The sequence below is a fragment of the Trichosurus vulpecula genome, chromosome 7, assembly GCF_011100635.1.
Source record: "Trichosurus vulpecula isolate mTriVul1 chromosome 7, mTriVul1.pri, whole genome shotgun sequence".
NCBI lineage: Eukaryota > Metazoa > Chordata > Mammalia > Diprotodontia > Phalangeridae > Trichosurus > Trichosurus vulpecula.
In genome coordinates, this window is record NC_050579.1 from 127946477 (window position 1) to 127963296 (window position 16820).

Here is a 16820-nt window from a genome sequence, read left to right on the forward strand (position 1 = left end):
GACCTGGAGAATAGATCCAGGAGAGATAATTTAAAAATTATTGGACTACCTGAAAGCCATGATCAAAAAAAGAGCCTACACATCATCTTTCAAGAAATTATCAAAGAAAACTGCCCTGATATTCTAGAACCAGAGGGTAAAATAGAAATTAAAAGATTCCACCTCTTGAAAAAAATCCCAAAAAGAAAACTCCTACGAATATTGTCGCCAAATTCCAGAGTTCCCAGGTCAAGGAGAAAATGCTGCAAGCAACCAGAAAGAAACAACTTGAATATTGTAGAAACACAATCAGGATAACACAAGATCTCACAGTTTCTACATTAAGAGATTGAAGGGCTTGGAATATGATATTCTATAGGTCAAAGGAGATAGGATTAAAACCAAGAATCACCTACCCGGCAAAACTGAGTATCATGCTCCGAGGCAAAATATGGATTTTCAATAAAATGGAGGACTTTCAAGCTTTCTTGATGAAAAGATCAGAGGTGAACAGAAAATTTGATTTTCAAATACAGAAATCAAGAGAAGCAAGAAAAAGTAAACAGGAAAGAGAAATCATAAGGGGCTTACTAAAGTTGAACTGTTTTGTTTACATTCCTACATGGAAAGATGGTGTTTGTAATTCATGAGACCTTTCTCAATATTAGGGTGATTGAAGGGAATATACATATATACATACATATATATATATATATACATATATATATATATATACATATATATATATATATATATATATATATATATATATATATATACACACACATAGACAGAGGGCACAGGGTGAGTTGAATATGAAGGGATGATATCTAAAAAAAAATAAAATTAAGGGATGAGAGAGGAATATGTTGGGAGTAGGAGAAAGGGAAAGATAGAATGGGGTAAATTATCTCACATAAAAGTGGCAAGAAAAAGCTGTTGTAATGGAAGGGAAGAGGGGGCAGGTGAAAGGGAATGAGTGAATCTTGCTCTCATTGGATTTGACTTAAGGAGGGAATAACATACACACTCAATTGGGTATCTTACCCTACAGGAAAGTAGGGGGGAAGAGGATAAGAGAGGGGGGATGATAGAAGGGAGGGCAGATTAGGGGAGGAGGTAATCAAAAGCAAATACTTTTGAAAAGGGACAGGATCAAGGCAGAAAACTGAATAATGGGGGACAGGATGGAGGGAAATATAGTTAGTCTTTCACAATATGACTATTACAGAAGTGTTTTGCATAATGATACATGTGTGGCCTATGTTGAATTGCTTGCCTTCTCAAGGAGGGTGGGTGGGGAGGGAAGAAGGGAGAGAATTTTTAACTCAAAGTTCTAAAAACAACTGCTCAAAAAAGGAGTTGTTTTGCACGCAACTGGGAAATGGGATGTGCAGGCAATGGGGCATAGAAATCTATCTTGCCCTACAAAAAATTAAAGGGAAAGGGGACAGGGGCGGAAATGGGGTGACAGAAGGGAAGGCAGACTGGGGAAAGGGGCAATCAGAATATATGCCATCTTGGAGTGGGGGCAAGGGTATAAATGGAGAGAAAATTTGTAACTCAAAATCTTGTGGAAATCACAACTAAACTAAAAATATTAAATAATAAAAATATGGAAAAAAAGAAAAGGTAAAGATAGCAAAAAGAAAAAAATTAGACAAGAGTAAAATTGTGCCCATAAATATAGTATTTGCTTGAGTAGTATTAAGTATAGTACTACACTACTTTATTTTACCTTTAAATTATCTGAAAAACCTCCAAAGGTATAATGGCATTGCTCTGGCAACCCTGGAATGTGTCTATTTGGAGAGATTCTGGTCTTTGTTGTATTGGAAATAGGAAGTAAAAATGTTACTAATTTAATGAGAAGCAAAATTCAGAATTAAAACTGTTAGTGGATTAAAAAAAAATTAAAAACTAAAGATTTCTCACCAAAAGGGCAACCAATAATGACTTCAAAAGACTGATGATTAAACATATCAACATTAAACATGTCACCTTTGGTAATAAGAATGAAATTATACATTCTCAGACATTTCTAACGTATAGATTCATTTCACCTTATTATGCATATTTCTTTTGAAAGAGGGTTTTTACACTAGGGAACAATTATTTAATTGTGATAGACCAAAAACAATATAAATACATTAAAATGCACATAAAAAGTACAACAGAGGACAGAAGTAGAACAACAGTTTCATTAATACCATGTTAAACTTTATATATACATATATTACATCTGTATACATACATCACTTTTTAAACACTGAACAGAAGCGTTCTTTCCATTGGGAAATGTTTGTATCTATTGATAACTAAGTTCACAACTAAGAAAGAAAAGAAAAGAAAAACGTACGTTCATCATTTATGCTCTTAAAATCTCTCTTAAAAACTACAAGTATATGAAGATTATCTTAAAATACAACTGTATGAATAAATACTCCCAATAAAATGCAGAGTTAAGGCAAGGATATCTATCTCCCTGTTATCTGATATCTAATAGATAATAGTTATATAGCACTTACCTTGTTCCAGGCACTATGTTAAGTGCTTTACATTTATTATCACACCAGTTCTTCACAACAATCCTATGAGTGTGGTGCTATTATTATGGAAAATGTTACCCACATCCAGAGAAAGAACTGAGGGGGTCTGAATGCAGATGAAAGCATATGATTTGCACCTTTTCTGTTTTTTTTTTCGTTTTTTTTTCTTTTAGCTCTGTTTCTTCTTTCACAACATGACTAATGTGGAAATATGTTGTACATGATTGCACATGTATAACCTGTATCAGATTGCTTGCTAACTTGGAGAAGTGAGAGGATGAGAAGAGAGAGGAAGAGAGAAAAATTTGGAATTCAAAATCTTCCAAAAAATGAATGTTGAAAATTTTCTTTACATGTAATTGAAAAAAAAACATGCTATTAAACTAAAAAAAATAAAAATAATAATTAAAAAATAAAACAAAAAACTCTTTACACAAAGAGTATGATATTGAGGAAACAAAATGGGAACTCTTCGTAAGCACACTACTAAGGGGAATTAGACAAGAATACAAACCAACATGATGCTAATTAAAGTGCGATGTGCATAGCATAGTAGTACCTGATACAATGGAAAAATTTATACATTTTAAAGTGCGTTACACCCATTATCTTTTTTGAATCTTTAACTAGGCCTTTGATTTAGATCACGAGTATTTTACTATCCTGGTCTTAAAGATCAAGACCTGAGACAGAGATTCTTAATATAAATTGATAAGTTTGGTGGATGGGCTCCTTGATGGGAGATGAATTTACTTTCAAATGTTCAGAAGTTGATTTTGAGGTGCCAGTAGGCTGCCTACAAAAAGTTACTATAATAAAATATGTGTGTGTAAGATCTAAGCTGCCTCAAGTCTTGATCTTGAAAATGAAAAGAATATATAGATGTAGTAACTAACTCACAGGGTTAATTTAAGATTTAAAAAGTGATAATAAGGGAAAAATTAATAGGGTCATGATGGGGAGACAGCATGCAACCTAATATATACAAAGCACATTATCTATAAGCCATATAGAAAGTAATTAAAAGAGAAATTAAAATATCGGAATTAAGAGAGTTTGGGGAAGGTTTCCTGTAGGGATTAAGATTTTAGTTGGGACATAAGTTGTTGAGTGGAGGACGGAAAGTGTTCTAGACAGACAGAATGGCCAGAGTCAAGAAATGAAGTGTCTTGTTTGTGGAACAGCCAGCAAGTCAATGCCACTGGACTGAAGGGTTATGGAGTAAAGTATAAGAAAACTGGAATGGTAGGAGGGAGTTAGGTTATTACCACTTTCATTTCTTTTCTTGATTTTTCCTTTACCACTCTCATCTCTTTCTTTAACTCTTCCAGGAATTCTTATTAGGCTTAGTTTTAATTACCATTTGTCTTTGAGGCTTTGTTTATAGCTATTTTGTTGGCTTTTTTCAGTATTGTCTTCTTCTGAGTTTATGTCTTGGTCTTCTTTGCCACTGTAGTAACTTTTTAGGGTCAAATTAATTTTTTGTTGTTTGCTTATTTTTCCTGCCTATTTCTTGACTTTGAACTTCATAATAAGTTGAGCTCTGCTCACCTGGGGGTGGGGAGGTACTGTCCCAAGCTTCAGACTTTTTTTCATGCTGCTGTTTTCAGATCTACTTCTGGGGCTCTGCAAGTATTTGGTTTCTCCAAGGTACTGTGATCCTGGGAGAGGTATGGTCACTGTTCTCTTGGTCTGCAACCTGGTCTTTACCCAGTAAAAGCCCCTGGTGCCCTACAGTCATAAGTGATAAAACTCTCTTTGCCTTGGAACTGTGAGCAGGGGCCCTGCTCCCTTGTGACTGACCCCCAGCACTCACCTCCTCCCCATGGAACTATACCCCACTATTGCATTTGGGCATTAGAGTTGCCAATCAGTGCCAGTTGTACCCAATGCCAGCAAATGGTCTGCTGTAATTTTTTTTTTCTGACCAGTTATCCAACCCCCTTACTGTCACTCTGCTGAGAGCTTTTGAAGCTTCTGACCATGCTGCTGTCCTTGCTACTGCCACCTCTGCTGTCCTTGCTGACCTCCTTGCTGCTGCTGCTTTGGCAGAGTGTTTGGCCTCCAGACAGTCTTCCACCTCAGCATCACAAAATGTCTAACACCAACCTTTCATTAGCAATTCTGCTCCAAAATGAGATGTGTGGCATTATTTAAAATTGTTTGGAGGGAAATACTGAGGGAATTCAGCCCTGTTCCCTCTAATCTGCCATCTTTGAATGCCATGTTTCTAATCAGATATATCAAATGCATAGCCCACAACACTCTCAAGTCTGGTTCTAACCAGATTAAAATGCATTTGGGAAATATTTAATAAAATAAATAAAAATACAGTGAAATATAGGTAACATTAGTATGTGTTTTTCTAAGTCAACATGGGGCCACAGGGATCCCTAGGCATAGTTTAGTGGCCCCTGTTTATATTTGACTCTACTAGTCTAAATAAGAAGTCATAAGACCCTGGACTAGGGTATTGGCTATTGAAGTGAAAAGGACAGGCGTGGATATATTGTGCGGGTAGGCACAATAAGAGTTTGCAAGTGATTTGATGTAAGGAGTGGTAGAGAGACTGAAGAATCAAAGATAACTTCAGAAAAGTGAACCTGAGTTACCGGAGGGAAGGTGGTATCCCCAGTAGAAAGAGAAACTAAGAAAGAGGGGAGTTTTTGGAGGGAAAGAATAAAAGAGGAAAGAAAATGTTGATTTTGAGATACCTGAGGGAAATCCCATCAGAGATATGCAGCAGGTAGCTGGTGATGTGGGATTAGATTTCAGAAGAGAAAGTAAAGTGGCATGGATAGATTTGCATTCTTAATTTACATTAAAGCTTACATTTTACTTGAATCCTTTGCTTGTATCCTGCTTATTAATTACTTTTGTTTTGTTGTGGTCTACAAAGCATGCATTTAAGATTTCTTTTTTTTTAACTCATGATGGAAAATGCCATCCACATACAGAAAAAGAAATATGGAGTGTGAATTCAGATCAAAGCAGACTATTTTCTTTTTTTTTTGTTTTCTTTTATGTTTTTCTTTCTCATGGTTGTTCCCATTTGTTCTAATTCTTCTATACAACACAACTAATGTGAAAATATGGTTTATATCAAATTGCACACCATCTTGGGGAGGGAGAGGGCAGGAAGGGGGAGAAAATTAACATTTATAGAAGTGAATGTTGAAAAATAAAAATAAATAAACTTAAAAAAAAAGATTTCTTCTTTTTACATTTATTTATAAATTCTCTGTTCCCTAGCCCATGGTCAGTTTTTACAAGGAAACCACGTGGTACTGAGAATATACATTTGTGTGTTTGTGTGTGTATCCTTTAGTGTTACCATTCAAAAGTTTCTTTAATTTTTTTCATATCAAAGTTCTTGAATAGTTTGTTCACTTCTTATCTCTTCTGCTATTATTTCACTTTATTGGATACTTAATCCACTCACATTTAAGGTTGTTAGTGTTAGGCTTGTGTTTTCCTCCATTTATTTCTTTTATATTCATTCTTATTTTCATCCTTTTTTATTTCAGCATCTTCCCTTCTGTGGATAAGTTTGCTTATGGTACTTTTATACTACATTATCTATCTTTTCTGTCTTTCATAGCCAAATTCTCAGGAAAAAAAAATCTATCTGTAATCATTACCTTCATTTTTGCACCTCACATTCACTCCTCAACTCCTTGCAATCTAGTTCCAATTTCACCGATCAACTGAACTCACACTTGCCAAGGTTCCCCAAGATCTATTAATGGCTAAAGTATCATTTTACTATATAGGAATGTAAATGGTTTAACCTTACTAAGTCCCTGTTTACCTTTCCTGGTTACCCTTTTATGCTTTTCTTGAGTCTTTTATCTGAAAGTCAAGTTTTCTATTCAGCTCTGGTCTTTTCATCAAGAATGCTTGAAAGTCCTCTATTTCATTGAATATGCATTTTTTTTCCCCAATGGATTATGGGTAGGTGATTCTTGATTGTAATCTTAGCTTTTTTACCTTCCTATCCTTTAATGTAGAAGCTGTTAAATCTGACTGTGCCTCCATACTTGAATTGTTTCTAGCTGTTTGAAATAGTTTCTCATGGACCTGGTGATGCGGTTTGAGGGGGGTTCAGGGACCCCTCAAAGATGAAGTACAGGAGAGGGTGGTCTGGAATGAATTCACAGAATCAAGCATTCTTTAAATCAAATTGTGGGCAGAGCTCCTTAAGGAACTTGCAACCTAACAGGAATGACTCTAAAGCTTATATAAGAAAAGTAGTGGATTATTTGGTAGATATGCTAATTGGGTGATAATGTACAACCTTGGTCACTGGAAACCAGGGGAAGGGGCTCCTAAAAAGTGTATTTTTGGTCTGTTATGTTTGGACGCAAGATAGCTCTGAGAGTTGAGAGTCTATAGCTTAACCTCTTATATTAGGAAGGCAGAATTTATGATTTCAAAGAGAATCTCATATGTGCCTAAAAGGTCCAGAACTGCAGGATATAAGGAATTCTCTAGGCAGAAGGCAGGAGAACTAAAGCATGTATTTACACTCCACAATAACAAGCCCACAAACCAGCGTCCCCATTTTGATATTTTCATCAAAAGCTTCCAGGCCCAATAAGTCCGCCTCACAAGAGTAACCAGGAGGCCACAGAGAAGCGAGATGGTATAAGGCAAAATCATATACATGCTTCCCCTCTACGGTAAGAAGATTACCCACTGGCCTCCAGTCCTAGCTCAGCACTCCTCGCTCCATGTGGGTCAGCTCTGCTACCGGCAGCTCAGCTTCGGCTGTAGGTGTCTCTGGTTCCAACTGGAAAAGGAAAAAAGGGGTCTTCAAGCTGTCCTCTCCCCTCTTATAGAGTTTTTGACATCATCAAGCGCCGCCTGAATGACCAGGGCCGATTGGTTCTTGACTTGGTCCCTCCCCCTAGCGTAGACCAGGTTAACACACCTCCCCTCAGCCAGCCCCATGACTCATCACACAGGAAGTTCTCTGATTCCTGCCACGGAAGAGCAAGCCCCAGTGTCCAGGGAAGCTCAATGAGGTAAGCTGAGTCATTCAAAGAAAACAAAGGCCATTCTGGTTACACCTCTGGATTGTATTTGGTAACTGTGGGGATCAATACATGATAATTCTGTAATTACAAGATAGTCCTGTTTTCACAAGGGAATTTCTACAGAGGTCAGCCTGTTCTTGTAATGTGGAAAGAGAGTTTGTCTTCCTGGGGCCCACTCATGAGTAATTGCTAGGCATAGTGTCCTTGGGCTGGGGAGAAAACTGTCAGGGAAAGTGTTTTGAGGCTAAGGAGAAATGCGATCTTAAAATTGGAATGCAAGCACAAGCATCCACATACCCCATCATTGGGAGCTCTGGAATTTGGCTATAATATTCCTGTGAGTTTTCATTTTGGGATCTCTCTCAGGAGGTGATGGGTAGATTCTTTCAATGTTTATTTTATCCTCTGGCTAGAATTTTGGGGCAGTTTTCCTCGATAAGCTCTTGAAAGATGATGTCTAGGCTCTTTTTTTGATCATGGCTTTCAGGAGTCCAATACTTTTCAAATTATCTCTCCTAGATCTATTTTCCAGATCAGGTGTTTTTCCAATGAGATATTGATGAGGGTCAGGTTTCGATGTGGTGGGATGTCTCAAAGAATTTCAAAGACTCAGGCTGACTCCAAGCCAGTTAGCAAGATTTAATGTGGATTTGAGGTTTCATGTTCTGGTGAGTGGCTAAGTTCCTTAGAGGAACTTGCAATTTTAGTAAGGTAAGACAGATAATTTTATAGAGTATATGATGCTAATTACACAATCAAAATTTACATAGAATATAGGAATATGATTTATATTAGAGAGGCAGGAGGCGTTTCTTAAAGGATTATACAATAGGGGAGGGGTCCCTTCTATGGCTTGGTGGTCAAACATCCTGGTCATGCTGCTTTCTGATTGTCTAGTTATTGTGGTCCTGTCTGGTCAAGATGGATAGTTAGGTATTGTTGTCTTGTTTTGGGCTAAATGGAGGATGTGATTGTGGTTGGGTACAAGAACACACCTATTCAAATATGTGGATTGGATCTGGGGGCAGTGGCTAGCTAGGGGCAGTGCGCATGCTGTTCAGTGTGGCCCATAAGGAAGTTAGAATACTGGGGCTGGGGGCAGCTTTAGGATTCTGTCATTCCCCCCTCAAAGAGCTGGGACCCAAAATCACTTGGGGAAAATGGAGGAAGGTCTCTGCCTCTGTAGCTTCTTCAGGCTGGCAAGGGGCTTAGAAGTGTCCCTGCCTCAATGGGTCCCAGAGGGGAGGGGAAAGATGGGAGTAAACTGCACAAGATCAGTAATTGAGACTGGACACTCAGGTTTCTGTTGGTGTTTGTCCTGTAGGATCATCTGGGAATTGACAGAAGCCAGCCTGGAGGAGACAAAGCAGGCCAAGAGATTTATTATACAAGGCCCATATAGCAAAAGGAGGAAAATAATGAGAAGGGGGGTTAGGATGGGGGAGAGACTGGAAAGTAACCCGGAGCTCCAGGTGGATGTGGAGCCACTAGAGATTGGATCATGGTGCAATTTCTTAATCCGTCCTACCTTCTTTCATATCTTCTCAACTATAAGCTCAAGCCGATGTGAATTATTGATGTACTGCAGTTGACCCTCTTTTAGGTCTCCTATGGAGGTATGTGTAGCAGACCCAGAAATCCTGAATGCCCCCACATTCTGCAGCCTCACATATTCAGACCAGGGAGTTCCTTGCCCATGGTTCACTTTCTTCAAAGGAATCTGTGTCAGGCCAACCCTGGGCAGAAGGCCAGTGGGCCAGGCAAACAAGAACAAGTATGGGGGAGTGCAGTAATAGAATTAACATTTTCAAGGACAAAATAAATGATTCAAGGCAGCAAATGAGAGCAAGTAGTGGGAGTTAAATAAAGAACAATGTAATAAGGAGTGAGAAGAGGAGAGACAGGATCACCCAGAGGGAGACTCTTTCTGGAACAGCAATTTCAGGTCTTCAAGCAGCTCACAGGTATATCTAGGGGTGTCTGGAATGGCTGGAGTGCCTGGGGCACCTGAGGAAGTAAGGGGGTGTGCAGGTTTAATACGGGACACATGGATCTAGTTGGTGAAGCCCTTAAATTTTACTGCAGTAGGGGTAGTGAGAATGACCCGATAGGACCCCTTCCACCTTGTATTCAGGTGTTCACTCCCATGGGTCTTTCAGGACTTTAAGTACACCAAGTCTCCCTGGTGCACTGGGGTGGAAACTTTACTTCGAGTAATGGCTGATCTGGGGAGGTGTTCATTAGCATATTCAGTCTGGACCTTCCAGACTGCTCCAAGCTGCATTGCAAGCTGGATGATTAAATGCTGTTCTGGGTCTACAAGAATGTCAGAGGTTAATAAAGGCCTCCAGTACAGGAGATCAAAGGGGCTAAGTTTAATATTATCCCGGGAGTGATGTGAACCTGTAGTAGCCCCACAGGGAGGACTTTCACCCAGTCCTCTCTAGCTTCCTGGTATACTTTGGTCATGTTTGAGAGTGCGATTCATTTTTTTTTTTTTTTGTACTTCACCTGATGATTGAGGATTGCAAGCAGCGTGTAAACGGTAAGTGATTTTAAGAGCCTCAGCCATGCCTTGGATTACTTGGGAGGTGAAAGCAGGCCCGTTGTCATTTTGCAGGGAGTGGGGCAGACCAAAGCAGTGAATAATTTCCTTTAGGAGGACTTTTAGTACCTCCTGGGCTTTTTCAGCTCTGCAGAGGAAAGCCTCGACTCAGTTGGTAAATGTGTGTACCAGGACAGGAAGAAGCTTTAAGCTTAAAGCCTCTGCAAGGTGGCGTGTGGATGAAGTCTATCTGCCAATCCTCACCTGGATAAGTGTGCCTTCTATGAACATGTTTTAGATGGGGAAGAGACTTGACAGCTCCTTCAGGATTCACTTGGGCACATATGCTCGGCAGGCTTGCCAGATGGTTTCTCTCAGTTTGTGAACAGTGAAAATGGGGTTCATTAGGGACTGGAGACCATTCTTTCCTAAGTGAATGGTCTGGTGTAAGCCAAAAAGGAGCTTCCATTGGCTCTCTCCTGGTATGAAAAGTTGGCCTGAAAGCATCTGTTCTTGGGGACTATAACAAGGTTTATAGGAAGCAGGGAGCCAGTGTAATAGCTTGGTGAGCAGTACTGGCTGTCTCCCATGCCTAGAATGCTGTCCCTTCTCAACTCTGCCTCTTGAGATCCCTGACTTCCCGAAGATTTACTTAAGCTACACCTTCTATGGGAAACCTTCCCCAGACCCCTCAGTCATTGGAAACTTTCTTCAAGTCTAAGTTACCTTCTTTCTACCCTGTATATATCTTATACATACCCATTTATTTGCATGCTGTCTCTCTCATTAGCATGTAAACCCCTTGAAGGATTCTTTTTTGTGTTTTCGCCCTTTTTAGAATCCCTTGTACTTAGCACAATGCCTGGCACATAGTAAAGCACTTAATAAGGGCTTGCTCATTGATTAATAGATGATAAAGAGTATAATCTGTATGTTAGTATAATAAGGATTCTTATTTCTCTTTTTAAAATCGTGTTGATATATTTTGTTTTCATATCACCTACGTTTCCCAACACATTCCTCTCCTGTTACCCAGAAAGCCATCCTTTATAACAAAGAATTTTTAAAAAGATAGTTCAGCAAAACTAGCCAAGACATCAACCAAATCTGATATATGTCACATTCTACAACCATGATTTCCTTTCTTCTGCAAAGAAGAGAGAATGACAGAGCAAGACATTCTCATATCTCTTATTATATTTCTATTTCAAAGATTAGGTCATGAGCTCTTCACACTTCTCCAAAGCAGCCCCCTTAATAAACAATCTTTGTTTGCTCCAAATGATATTTTAAGCAACTGAAACATAGTGATATATTGCCTACCTCCACTTCCAGGACTTACTGCATTTTAATTGGAAGGCTTAAGTATATGCATATGTATGTATATATGTATATATATGTACACACACACATATATATTTTCTGCAGTAAGTTTTAACAGGAATTTATATATACACATAGATAGGTATATATCTATATATGCTTTTCTACAGTAAATTTTAACAGGAATTTCCTTCCCTTTTCCTGCTCCCTTACAAATAATTTACTAGATTTGGTCATTTATCAACATGGAAAAAGTCTTATTTGCCTACTTTAAAAGGATATAATAATTTACTACATGAAACCCTTTTCTGGAAAAAATTAATTTATTTCCCAAAGACTAATTAATTTCCTTTCCTTTTTCTAGCATCCATTCTTTCACCATCTAACGTAGTACCTTAGACACAGCAGTTGTCTTGTCAAAGGCTCTTAAATAACTGACTGCCATTATTTGGAATCTGAGTTTTGGTTTGACATTGCTCTCGAGTGCTGTTAGGAATTGCATTCCTCTTGTACTTGGATCTAAGAGTTGCATTGCACAGTTTTTCTCAGTGTTGTCTCATGTGATGCATTCATGAGATTTATAAACAGCAGTAGCCTATAGTGACATAATCCATAGTTGTTTCCCAGTCTAGAAATATTCCAGCAACTTGGGTTTTTGTTTGCAGACACTCTAGATTCCAGTCATAGTTATTTCCTGGTTTCCCATTTGTGTAGCAGCTTTGGCAGCCTGTGCCCTCAATGTTGGTACCTTAGATACATTCACGGCTGCTGTATATGAGCATGCTGTAATACTGCCAAATAGGACAAACTTCAGGGAAGATGCCCTGCTGTTGATGAACAAGAATTTAGATATTTTGGAGAAAGCAATCAAACTGGCAGCCAAGCAGATGCTATTCTTGGAATAGGAGGTGGATAAGGCAGTATACTATTGTTTATATTGAGAAATTAATGATTTTGTTGTTTGGAGCAGGGTGCATATATTATTATGACTCCAGAGTTTGGAGTTTATGGCTGGGTCATCACCATCCCACTTAGAAGATATCCCAAATCCTCATGTCAGTTGGATTCCATGTATGGAACTTCACGGGTATTTCCCTTACCTTTGCTATTTGAACAAAAGAGTTAAGATTCTGTAATAGATAATACTTACATAGCACTTTAAGCTTTACAAAGTGTTTGATGTGTACTCCTTCACTTGACCTTCACAACAATCCTCTGAAGTGGTATTATTATCCTAATTTTACAGATAAGGAAACTGAGGCTAACAGCATTTATGTGCCCAGGGTCACATAGCTGGTAAGTATCTGAGTCAGGATTTGAACTCACACTTTCCTGGTTCCAAGTCCAGTGCTCTGTCTACTGGAGGACCTCATCATCTAAGAGGCACAGTAACTCAAACTTCTTATTTTGTGCCAAGCACTGTGCTAAGTAATGGGAATACAAAGACGCGAGTGAAATAATTCTTGTCCTCAAGGAGCATACATTCTAAAGGGGAAGATAACATGTATGTGTGTAAGTGTATTAATAAAAATTAATAAAAGGCAGTTCTGAGAGGGATGGGACTAATAGCTGGGGAGATTATGTAGAACAGAGGTTCTCAGACTCACTTGGCCCTACTGCCCCATTTTCAAAAAATATTACTGAGCACCCTGCTGGAAACCTACTCTCTTTTTAAAATAATTTATTGTAAATTTGTGGTTTCTTTCCTGCATGGACATTTTGACGCATCATGTAACCATATACTATTGCATTGTAAACAAGTCATTACACGCACATATTCCTGCCAATGAACTCAGTACACATTTGCTTACCAACACTTCTTGTTAAGACCTGTTGCTGCACTTGACCACTGATGGGTTATAATTTGCATTTTGTGTGTTTATTTGGAAAATAATATAATCGCTACGACTTTGACTCTGTTACCCAACAGATGAACATGTACGAACAGTTTTTCAAAATTTTCTTCTCTTCTTTCCTAACGCTTCCACTGCCCCCTTATTTTTATTCAACACCCCCCAATTGCACCTGAGGCTACTACCACCCCTTGGATTGTTCCACTGCTCCGCACCCCGCCCCCAACCCAGGGAGCTGTATCACCAACTTTAGGAACTTATGAGTAGAAGATGATTCTTGAGCTCCCTACAAGGAAACCAGGAATTCCAGAAGATAGAAGGGATGAGATAAAACATTAAAGTCAATACTCTCAGTCAGCCAATAAACATTTATTAAGCATCTTCTATGTGCTGAGGGAGCATATCGCTGTGGCACAGATCTAACCATTTCATTCCCCTACTTAAAATTTTAGGTGACTTTCTATTATACCTAGAATCAAATACAAGCTCCTTAGTCTAGGGTACAAGATGTTTGCACTCAAGTAAATACAAGGTTATCTTGAGAACAGAGACAGAACTAACAAGTGGGGGAACCTGGAAAGGCTTCCTGTAGCAAAAGATATCTGAGGATTCTGAGACTTTGAGGTAAGAAGGGAGTGCACTCTTGACATGGTGAACTACTTATGCGTAGGAAAAGAGATGGTAAGGGGTGAAAGAGGAGAGGTGGAGACAATGAACATTAAGAATCTACTATGTATCAAGTACTGGGCGATGCATTTTACAAATATTATCTCATTTGATAATATTTGATTAAGAAGTAGAGGCAAAAATCAGATAACTCTTTCTAAGTGTTGGCTGTGAAAGGGAGAAGACATTTAGAATAACTTGTGGGATAACAGGGCCAAGTGAAGGTCAATTTCCTTCCTCAAGCGTGGCACTGCGAACTGAATATAATAATCCAGATGTTGTAAGACAAGTATAGGGAGACAGTCACTTCCCTTGTTCTGAACACTATACCACTATGAATGTCACCTGGAGTAAAAAATACCTGCCAAAGGGTCCAATGGGATGAGGCCATTGAATTTAGTAGTTAAGAGAATATTGATCGCCTTGGAGAGTACAGTTTCAGTCAAGTTAGAAACTAGCCTTCAAAAGTGTAGGTCGCTTAGAAGTCAATAGGGAAGTACGTAGCAAACACGATCAGGTTATAGGGTATTACCAGTGATACAGCAAAAGTGATTTGAAAAGTTACAGAAGATGGACGTACGGCCAGAAAAGGAGGTGGGCAGGTCATTACGGACAGCCTATGTACTTCATTAGTAGACATGAAATGTAAAGAAATCTAGAAGAAGGCCTTCAGCATGTGGGTGGTTCCTCTGTGGAATTTATGGAGGGGCATAGATAATAGTCTCTGGAGATGATGATAGCTAGCATTGATATAACACACAATATGTGTCCAATGCTAATATTATCTCATTTGATCCTTGCAACAGTCCTGGGAGATTTATTGTTCAATTGTGTCTAACTCTTCATGATACCATTTGGGATTTTCTTGACAAAGATGCTAAAGCGGTTTATTTTTCCTTCTCCAGCTCATTTTACAGATGAGGAAAAATGAGGCAAATAGGGTTAAGTGACTTGCTCAGGGTCACACAGCTAGTAAGTGTTTGAGACTGGATTTGAACTCAAGTCTTTCTGACTCCAGGCCTGGAGCTCTATCCACTGCACCATCATCTGGATGGGTTGAGAGCTATAGCACTAGAGGAAATACCCCTATCAATTAGATCAAAGAACCGTCAGCATGTTGAAAATGATATTACTCTGTTAATATCCTATTTCAAAGCCCCATTGGGGTGTTTGGGATTGGGTGCTTGAAGGGTATGCCATTGGAGTGAAAATTCTAGTGGTTCCTCTCAAGCTGGAAAAGCCTTAATTATGGTCGTAGCAACAGACTATGTGTCAACTGAGGAACAGCCTTGCTAGGCTTGAAGAGGCTCATCATCAGTTGGCCACAGAATGATGAATTTTTGTCTATGGTAACTTACAAAGGCCATTTATTCAAGTGTAGAGGAGTTACACCTCACATTAGGTCAGTGGATAAAGTATCTGTGCCAATGAATACACAACCCCACTTGGCGGGTATTGCCAGAGCTTAGGCTCCGCATGTCATAGCTTCTGAACAAGCAGGCTTAGGCATCAGGATGGGATTTAGTGGAGGAATAATAATGGTGGTGATAATAATAATGATGATGAGGATGATAAAGACTTTATAGTCTTCATAGTGCTAATTACCAAATGCATTCAAATTTAAACCAGATTTAGTGACACATTTGTGCAAGAAGGACCAAGTTGCCTGGTCAAGGAGAACTCTATCAAAGTGGTGGCAAATATTGGAAACAAGAAATCATGTAATGTCACTGATTCCAGGTGCCCCCCTCATGGTCTTTACCAGTACAACACTGATGTGGTCTTTGATTCAACAGGGACATTAGTGGCTCTTTACCATAAGGTGAGGATGATGATTCTTTTGCTCATCCTAAGGCTTCATGGATTGTTTGGGATTCATTTTATTAGTGCTTTTGAGCACTTAGTAAGTAATCTGCATTAAGATAGGCAGAGTCATCAAGAAAAAAGAGGTGATAGTTTCTCTGCCCCAGTTAGAGTGCTTCTGGAGTGTCAGGCTCAATTCTGGGCATCCCATTTCAGGAAGGTGCAGCAAAGGTGACCATGATGTGAAGAATTTGAAAACTATGCCATGTGAGGATCAGGTGAAAGAAATAGGAATGTTTAGCCTGAAGAAAAAGGGACTTTTGAGAGGATAATATAGCTGTTTTCAAGTATTCAAAGGATTGAGTTGGGAAGCGTGACTAGACTTGTTCTGTTTGGTTCCAGAAGGACCATGAGTAAAAGTTACAGAGAGACAGATTAGGCTCCATGTATTGAAAAATGAGGGAATTTATAAAATGAAGGAACTAGACTTGCTAATCTCTAAGGTCTGTCCCAGCTCTCATAGTCTATGATTCTGACCTTTAAAACATTTAGCAATTTTTTTTTTAGTAATTCTGAACTTGACAAATGCAAAAAAATTCATATGCAAATGCCAGAAAAAAAAATCCATATACAAGGAGCAGAAAAAGGATTTTATCTGAAATCAGGAATGTCTATTACATACAGCTTTAAAAAAAATAGTTTCAAACCCGTCCTGCTTACCTGTGTCTCCCTCTGAACTACCTTCTGTTCCCTTCCGTGCAATTTGTAAAAAACCTTGATTGATGCTTGCTATATTTGGCTTCACTGCTTGGGTGACAATAGAGCAAAGACTCAGGCGGGGATTTACAGGAAAACAGTACTTAGGAAGCTAGAATAAGCATCATCTTTATTGTTATGCAACGGAGCAAGTAGCACTCCCCGCCCTCTCTCCATCCCTCCCAATACACGCAATCTATATGGCAATATAGACAGAAATTTGGCCCCACCGACAAGAAGAAACTCACCCAGCTCAAGCGAAATGAAGAGGTGTACTGTGGAAATAATCTTGGTGGGAGTAAATGCT

The 16820-nt window shown here is 38.9% G+C and overlaps 1 protein-coding gene across 1 annotated transcript in view; it reads left to right on the forward strand.

Moving 5' to 3' along the window:
* The first annotated feature begins 10014 nt into the window (after nucleotides 1-10014).
* Nucleotides 10015-16820, forward strand: part of LOC118858128 (vascular non-inflammatory molecule 3-like) — a 33069-nt gene continuing 26263 nt past the window's right edge. The window contains exon 1 of the mRNA XM_036768584.1: nucleotides 10015-10112. The gene's annotated coding sequence lies outside the window, so the exon portion shown is untranslated. The remainder of the gene's footprint in view (nucleotides 10113-16820) is intronic.